Raw genomic sequence first — 9,673 nt, 5'->3', positions numbered from 1 at the left:
ATAATTTTCACTTCATATCAAAAACTTCCCAATATGTATAACTATTTTTATCATTGTTGAAATAACATTTCTTTAAAGAAGTGAAAAAGATAGTAATAGGCAGGAGGCAAAACAATTTGAAGTAAAGATTATGGGAGTTTTTAGACCAGTGATTATAATTGGGGTCATTTTGGTTACACCGTAGATTTGAAAGAGTGCGCTGGACCCACTGAGGTTTTTTTCTCCCGTACACAATTTAGAAAGTAAAAAAAAAAAGAATTGTTACATTAGAAGAGTGATTTTGAGTTGTTTTTTTTTTTTTTTTTAATAAAATTAGAAACGTTTTCACAGATTTCTTTTTTTAATATTTATACTGTATTTTTGGGGTGTTACCACTATTTCATTTTTGTGATAACCACAGTTTTAGTCATTAGTGGTGTTTAGTCATTCTTTTTTGGAGTTGGTTAGATATCAGGCAACTGTATAAATATTTTTGATACTGACTAGTTTAAAATGGTCTGGAACTGGATAATGTAAAACATGATGATGGAACTTTACAAACCACTGGCATATGCAAATAGTTGTAAAAGCTTTTTTGCTTGACGTTTTGTATCCACAGTTTGATACTAGAAGATTTCTGTGAACTCCTAACCATGACTCTCTTACTCAACACCCTCACTTATCACCCCTACCACTGCAATTTCCCCACCCCTAGCTGTCTGTTCGTCTGTCCAATTTAGATTGTAAGCTCTGTTGAGCAGGGACTGTCTTTTCATGTTAATTTGTACAGCGCTGCGTAAGTCTAGTAGCACTATAGAAATGTTTAATAGTAGTAGTAGTAGTAATTAATGTTTAATAATTTGTAATTAATTTTTAGATGTGTTATAAATATGGTCATCTGAGCTGAGTCATGATAGTAACATAGTAGATGATGACAGAAAAAAAACAAATGACCCATCCAGTCTGCCCAGTTCTTTGGTCTACTTGTCACTTGTTGAAGCTGACCACTTGAAGGCTTGTGCTTCTTGTTCAAATCAGCTCCCCATTTTACTTTGAAGCCCTCCAATAATGCAACCAGTCACACAAACCCTTGATACCACTGCCCAAATGGTTTGGTGACCTAGATCCCTATAGATTTGCCAGATGGTACCCAGATATGCCTAACCTGGGAGCACTGACCTCCTACCAGCCTGGCTACCCCATGTACTGTGGCTACTTGATCATATGCTCTACTTATCTTAGTTTTCTCCTTATCCTTGCTGAACAATAATTAGCAGCACCAACTGGCACAGATCTGGTTAGTTATGGGGGCATTATAGACTTCAGGTGCTAACTCAGCTACCCAATGGCCTGCTCAGTTATCAGGTTTTCTAAGCCTTACAGCCCCGATCTTATCATTGTCTTCCATATCCGACCCAAACTAGTCCAGATTGTATTACAAGTTCTGGCCTAATCTATCTTCAGTTCTCTTCCAATTCAGTATCTCAGGGAAGTTTTTATGGGGGAACTTCAGGGGAATGTTCAGGCCAGAATTCTTCAGATAAAATGGTTAGTGCAGCAAATCAAGAGTTTTGGATAACTGATTTATCTATGGTGGATGGCATATATTTAATTTGTGTCCAAAAACTTTATTGCTCATTCAGTTAAATACAACCATATTTAGAACAGTTCACAGGAGTGGCCAATTCATTACCAACTCTTCTTTCTACTTTTGTGACGCCCATGTAAATGATTTGAGACAAGTATAGCCATTTTGCTAATACTGTTTGAAAAGGACACATAGAGGGGCATTTTCGATATGATGTCCAAATCTGATTTTGGATGTTTTGCAAATAACATCCTAAAATTCACTGCCAAACATGGTCATTTTCAAACCAGAAAAACATCTATCTTTTATGTTTGAAATTCTCCCTACTTTAGACATTTTTATGCTCAGTGTGTCTTTCTTTAAGGGTCATTTTCAACCAAAGACTGTCCAAGGGAAAAATGCACAAGAACAAGCCATTGGGATGTATGGGGGCTAACAGTCTTACTAGACTGGCCACTCAGGCATCCCAGCAGAGCAGTGAGGTAGCCTTGGGGCACTGCAGTGAACTTCACGTAAAAGGTCCCAGGTATACATCTCATCATAACCCCCTTACATTGTATGGTTAGCCCTCTAGGAATAGCGGAAAATGTACTGTACCCAACTGCGCACCATTACAATAGCCCTTATGCCTGCAGGTATCGCCTAAATGTGGGTTCAGTATGTATTTTGTGGTTTTTGGGGCTTCACATTTTCCACCACAAGTGAACCAGTTAGAATGGGATATGGGCCTGGGTTCCCTTCTCTACAATGCACTGCACTAACTACTAGGCTACTCCAGGGACCTGCTTGCTGCTCTAAGAGGAATGTCCATTTTATCTGCAACTGTCCTAGAACCTGGTATGTTCCGTTAGTTTCAACACTTAGAGAGGTAGGAGGGGGTCAGTGACCACTGGGAGATTAAGGTCATGCCTTTATCCTTCCAGTGGTCATCTGGTCAGTTTGGGTACCTTTCTGGCACCTAGTCGTTATTGAAACAGGTCTAGCCAAAGATATCCTATTTTTTGCCCTGGACATTTTTACAATGTTCCATTATTGCAGAAAAAATATCCAAATCGTAAGCCCACCCTAGTCCTGCACAAAACATGCTTCCAACACACCCCCTTGAAATTTAGATGTATTGCATAGAAAAACATCTTTAAAATGAGTTTAGAAAATAGCGATTTGGACGTTTTTGTGAAAAAAATGTCCATCTGTCACTTTGTGACATTTTTTGGACAGTCTTCTATTTCAAAAATGAGCCCCATAATTTTCTGATCCTTGCCCCAACAAGTAATAAGTTAATGAATTGCAATAGTGACCTCAGTGAACTGTGCCTAATTGATTATATTTACATTCCAAATAATAATTTATTCTGAATTGGAATAAAAAATCAATACTTTTAAGACAAAGGGGCATGAAATAAGCACCACAAACTGTCATTTCATATTAATCAGAACACTGAGGACCTATGTTGGACCCTCCAGTTCAGTGAGAAAAATAGATATGAAAATCATTGGTGAATTAAGCACCTTGCACACATGTTTTACTAAACTTTTCTCTCATACTGTTCTGGTGTGCGCATAGAGTTGCACACAGACAGCAAAGGTAACAACAAAAGTCCCAAAACAATAGTGTGGTGCAGAATTGTATTAATAGGTATCGATGACTGAACATGGGCTGTGTTTCAGCCATAAGGCCTGCCTCAGGAGTCAATACCAGACAGTTACACAATGGTCTAATCCTGTGTACTGAGAATAAATAACTGCACTTTGTGTGGCGCTGCGAGCCAGCTCAATCGTCAAGCAATAAAGAGTTACCACCTCATCTCAGGTCAGTCCAACATGCAGATTCAGTCCTATATTTGTCCCATGCATGGAGGTCTAGTTCATATTGGTTAAGGGCACTCAACAGGGGAAATGGGAACTGTGAGTGGATCCGACTGTCTGATAGACCTGCACTCTCTGTGCCCTGTCTATTGGAATCATTTATTTTGTAGTCTCAGACTGAACAGTGATCTCAATGAAGGAAGCAGTAAATAGGAGCACCCAGCAACCAGAAAACCTCCAGTTACTTTTCCTTTGCTTCATCCCAAGCAGTAAAAAAGAAGAGAAAAAAAGAAAAAAAATCAAGTGACTAAGGAGACTGCTTACAATGATTGTACCAAAACTGGATGGACAGAAAACAAAATCTTTGGATAAAAGTCCTGTCATAGTGAATTCATTATACAATGCCATTCTGATAGCATTATTACATTTTGCCATGTTGTATTTTTATTTGATGTTTTGATATGTGTTCCTATTTATTTTACCTTGAGTGCCAGGAGCGCTGTGTGTTTTCTTGGTGTTTATAGTGCATGAGCCAGCAAGATTGTTTCTCTTCCTTATAATAAACTGAATGAATTTCTACATTTTGCATCTGTACTTTTATTTTTTAGTATTTGACACGAATGAGGAGGTTAATACTTAGTGGCATAGCTGCTGTTTAATTTGGGCACTTCCTTTAAGACAGTGTTTCCCAAGTCCAATCCTGGAGTACCCCTTGCCAGTCAGGTTTTCAGGATATCCACAATGAATATGCATGAACTTGATTTGCATACACTGCTTCCATTATATGCAAAACTCTTTCATGCATATTCATCTTGGATATCCTAAAAACCTTAGTGGCTGAGGGTACTCCAGGACCGGACTTGGGAAACACTGCTTTAAGACACTCCAATGGCATGTGTCCAGATTCCATTATTTAATGCTGGTCCTGCCTCTCACGTTGAAGTCTTTTTGCCCATGTGGCTCATGTTTCAAAATAGTGAAGATCACTAGTAAATATAATTTTTAGCTTACAGGCACCCTCTTAAATGGTAAAGGGGGGGGGGGGGGGTCATGATATATTGCATTTCTGTGGTATAAGCAAAGCCATTCATATTTATTATATATAGGTACTTTCACTGTCCCTATTGGGCTCACAGTCTAAGGGACCCTTTTACTAAGCTGCGCTAAAAGGTGGCTGCGCTAGGATTAGCATGTTGGTTTTCCAGCCACTTTTAGCATGGCTGTAAAATGGCCGCATTTACATTTTTCTTATTAATGGCCAGGTGCTAATTTCCAAATTAGCATGTGGCCATTGATGCGTGAACCCTTACCAACACCCATTTAGTAGGTGAAAAGGGCTCATGCATTGACCATGCGCTAATTGGTTGGTGTGCATCGATGTAGCTGCACTAATCGATTGACACTGGGCAGACCTAATCTCTGTACCAAACACACTTCCAGCGCAAAAAAATACAAAGTATTTTTTAGCGCTGGGGAAGTGTGCACAGATGACTGAACTATGACAGGGCACCTGAGCGCACCCCATAGTAGTGCATTTTGGTGTGCGGGAAGCATGTGTTAGTGCTTACCAACACTAAGTAAAAGGACCCCTAAGTTTTTGTACCTGGAGCTATGGAGGATTAAGTGACTTGCCTATGATCACAAGGAGCCACGGTGGGAATCAAACCCAGTTCCCCAGCCCACTGCATTGACCATTAGGCTATTCCTCCAATTAGCCAACAGAAGCTCTAAATAAAACACCCATATATAAACAGTATTTGGAAAAATAATGTGGACTAATAAAGTGGATCAGCTGGTATGTCCTTGAGCTCTGATCTGCCATAAAACGCTATTCCCTAGGTTGCAGCCACCTAATGATTTTCGCTGACTTTCATCCAATGGGCTGCTTAGTGTCATGGATTTAACTAACTGTTCCCTAGATCTATGTAACTGTCTACAGGGGGAATAATCCTGACATTTCCCTCAATTTTCTCTTTAATTTTTGTTGGCCCACATGCACTTAAAAACATTTTCAGGGGAATTCTATATATGGCGCTGAATGTTAGGTGCTACTTCTGTGTCACATTTTGTAAGCACATAAGCACTGCCATACTGAGAAAAGACCAAGGGTCCATCAAGTCCAGCATCCTGTCTCTGACAGTGGCCAATCCAGGCTTCAAGAACCTGGCAAACCCCCCCCCCCCCCCCAAAAAAAAAAAAAAAAAAATTAATAATGTTCAATGGACTTTTCCTTCAGCATGGAAAACCATTCTAATGGATGCAAGGTGCCAAAACGGGGCAGAAACAGCAGATCCACATGAAAACACACTTATGTGGCCATTTATAGAATAATACCTACACGTAAGTGTTTTCACGTGGATCTGCAAAGGGGACGGCCATGGGAGGGGCATGGGTGGATCAAGGGCATTCCCTTAATATGCACGCAATGTTATAGAATAGTGTAGATCCATGGCCATCTTGTGTGTAACAACTCGGGATGAGCCCTTGCGCTGCAGCCAAGTTGACGCTACCTAGCCAACCCGAGGGCTAGCTAGCAGGGGCACTGAGAGACACCGCTGGGCCCAGGGCAGGACTGGACTGCCTCCGCCCCAGCCCCTTTCTCTCTGAGTCACTGCTGTGCTGCTCCCTTGCTCTGTCCTTTCCGGCTCCTGTGCTCCTGTGTGCTGGGAGTTGGATGATTGCATTAACACTGTATCGATTTAATGTAATCATCCGGGTCCTGGGCATCATGCAGGAGCAGGAGAGGATAGACCTGGAAGCGGGCTGGAAGAAGCTTGCAGGCGCCAGGCCCGAGCCTGGGCCCCTCCTTGGAGGCCGGGCCCGGGGAATTTTGTCCCCCCAACCTCTGTCAGTGGTCCGACTAGCTACACCTCAACTAGCGGTGTCGAGACACCCAGGCAAGGCTGGAGCTTGAAGGCAGGGCTAGAAATGAACTGGGAGCAAGGCAGGAACCAGGCTGGAACACAAGAGTAGGAACAGGACTGAAACACAAGCTGAAACACAGGCAGTAACAGGAGATAGGCTGAAACAAGGCTGCAATACACACTAGACAACTCTAGGAGACCTGTTGCAAAGGCACTGGCTGGGAGTCAGGCACTTCCTTATATACCAGACAGGAAGTGATAACATCAGCCAGCATCATCTTGCAGGGCTATAAAAAAAAAGTGCTAGGGTTCCAGGAAGTAAACAGATTATTCTTGGCACAGAATGCTGCTGAGACCACAGAGAACAGGTGAGGGGCACGACATTGCTTGCCGGGATTTACACTTGGTTTGAATTGGTGTAATTTCTTATACCAAAAGATGAGTGCGGATCCTGGTACTATGCGCTATTCTATAAAGAGTGCCAATTTTTTTTTTTGGAACCTGTCACGTTCCTGAGGACCTTGGCATACTGTCAGGCTTCTTCCCCGGGAGCACTGGGTTCGTGAGTCCTTGGGCCACTACCGTGGAGCGGCAGTCGCAGGCAAGATCACCTTCAAGGTAGAGACGAAACAAGACTGGACCGGAACCCCGGACTGTAGTCCTACACAGGAATACACGGGACTGGAACGCACTGGACGGGTCCGCACTGGAGTGGAGCCCGCTGGACTGGAACATACAGGAGTGAAGCCCGCTGCACTGGAACCCACTGGAGCAGAACCCACTGGACTGGCTTCACCTACGCTTAGCCACCTTTCCCCGAGGGTTGAGCCCTCAGGTTCGGGCAGCCGGCAGGGCATACAGGAAAACCCGGAACTGGAACTTGCAAGCAGGAACAGCAGGAATCAGGATATAGAAGTGCCCCCAGGCACCTAGGCGAAAGCAAGGCAGACAGGCAGGGAATGTCCGGGTTCCCGCAGTAGGCAGGTTCAAAGCAAGTCTCAGGGCGGGCGGCTAGCAAAGCAGTAGTCAGGTTCAAAGCAAAGTCTCTGGGCAGGCGGCTAGCAAAGCAGTAGTCAGGTTCAAAGCAAAGTCTCTGGGCAGGTCAAGGAGCAAGACTAAGGCAGCTGCTCCAGTATCAAAGAGTACTGGCAACAGCCAAAACAAGGGCTGAAGCTCCAGAAGCAAAAGAAAACACACACGAGGAAAACCAGAAAGCAAAACACGAGAAGACTAGGAAACTGAACACAAGCTAACAGGAAAGCAAAGCCCAAGCTAGCCAGTCATATACTAGAAACATACACAGAGCAAACACAGGAGAACTAGTAAAGCTGTACACAGGCTAACAAGCAAAGCTGTGCCCAAGCTAACCAGTCATACACCAGAAACATACACAGAGCAAACACAGGAGAACTAATAAAGCTGTACACAGGCTAACAAACAAAGCTGTGCCCAAGCTAACAAGTCATACACCAGAAGCATACACAGAGCAAACAATGTAGCAGTGTACAGAGCACTCTACATACCAGGGCCCTTAGACAAAATGCAAAGGCAAGGGCTGCAGTCTCTAAGTGATTAATAAAGCCCTTCAACACCAGAGGCACAGCTGCAGCAATCTCCTTGCCTCCAAACAGAGGCTTGACACACAGAGAAGTCAGCCCACAGGAAGGAACAGCGGGAGCCATCTTGGATACTGGCATAGAGGAGTCGGCAGCCATCTTGGAAGAGGCATAGCCCACACAGGTGATGTCCAGTAAGGCAATCAGCACACAGAGCCAGAGAGAAACTAAGACAGAGACAGACACAGAGACAAGCAGAAGCCAGCACAGCCACTGACTCCCAGAAACAGGGTAAGAATGAGGGTGGTCACGGCCACAGACGTGACAGAACCGAAGTTTAAGCATCATTTACTGAATCCAGTGATGTGTGCACAAATTTTCAGCCTCGACTAGGTGTGCGGTATAGCCTATGTTGACAATAAAGACAACAAAAATTTTGTGTACGCAGTTGCTAGGCATGTGCATTCCCTTTCTGAACTGTGTGCGCATGCACGCACATGCACAACTTAGAGGGAACACTTCTTTCCATGTATGTATACATTCCCTTTGAATATTGAATACAAGAATGGATATAAAACACCCATAGACTTTGTGTATATACTGGACAATTTGAAAATTGCTCCCCAAGAGTCCAGCACTTCTGCAGCATGCAAACCTGGAGAGTTATCAGGGTGTATTCAGTCTGAGTATGTGTGACTACAACTCAGCAGCTAGTCTAAGGGTAAATATATAGCATGCTGCTTCACAATTTGTGCACTTATACACTGAACAAGTTGCTTTGGTACTAGAAACAAGCGAAAATGAAATATTCAACTTGGACATTTCACATTTGTCTGACATGTTGCTGTCAGGTCTCTTGTTAGTCTTGTGTACATAGGCCAAAATGAACATGGAACACAACTCAGTCTGATTAACATAGGGAAGGATCACACATTTGGAAATCCATGACATTTCATGTACTTAAATAATGCATCCCATACAAATACCGTCACCACATTCCTTTTAAAAGAAAACAATCCAGTTTTGATTTATTGGAGCTCCAATTACAAAAGAACAAATTATTTTGAAATGACATTGGATAACTCTAGGGGGCAGTGGTACAATGTTTGCTGTTTGCAGCATTTTGGGATGGCTCTTTCAATTGAAAGGTCAGCCACTGAGGTGGAGGAATGTGAAACACTACAAAGAAGACAGGTATTGGAAAAATACTGTAGCCAACAAGACACTTCCAAGAACATGGAGAAGACAAGAAATGTAAAACACAAGGTTTATACATAAAAAAAGACTTGACACAGCAACGTGTTTCGGCAAAAGTGCCTGCCTCAGGACTTTGTAATTGCAAAAAAAAGTTTAAAGTAGTGTCTCAATATGCAACAAACCACTGAAAAGGTGCAGTCTATAAAAAGACTTGAAGTACACTTCAAAAAAGATGCAGATGGCCAAGAAACAGTGTTAAGGCTGACAGCATTTGTGTTTTACATTTTTTGTCTCCTCCGTGTTTTTGGAAGTGTCTTGCTGGCTACACTACTTTCCCGATATCTTTCAATTGAAAGGAAGCTCTGGAATGAGGGGGCAAAGGATGAAGTTGAAAGACTCAGAAGTGGGGATAGACTCAGAAGTAATCTAAGGAAATACTTCTTCACGGAAAGGGTGGTAAATTCGTGGACCGGCCTTCTGGTGGAAGTGGTGGAGACAAATACAGTATCTGAATTCAAGAGAGCTTGGGACAAGTACATAGGATCTCTAAAAGAGTGATAGGGAGAATAGATGGCATGGATTGGCATTCTGGATAGGCCTTATGATCTTTGCCTACAGTTTTCTCTGTTTCTCTGTTTCTCTGCAGGTATATCAAATGTTGTGGGATCATTTCTGTCCCATATG

Source organism: Microcaecilia unicolor, chromosome 4 (genome assembly GCF_901765095.1).
Source record: "Microcaecilia unicolor chromosome 4, aMicUni1.1, whole genome shotgun sequence".
Taxonomy (NCBI): Eukaryota; Metazoa; Chordata; class Amphibia; order Gymnophiona; family Siphonopidae; genus Microcaecilia; species Microcaecilia unicolor.
This window is presented reverse-complemented; position numbering follows the sequence as displayed.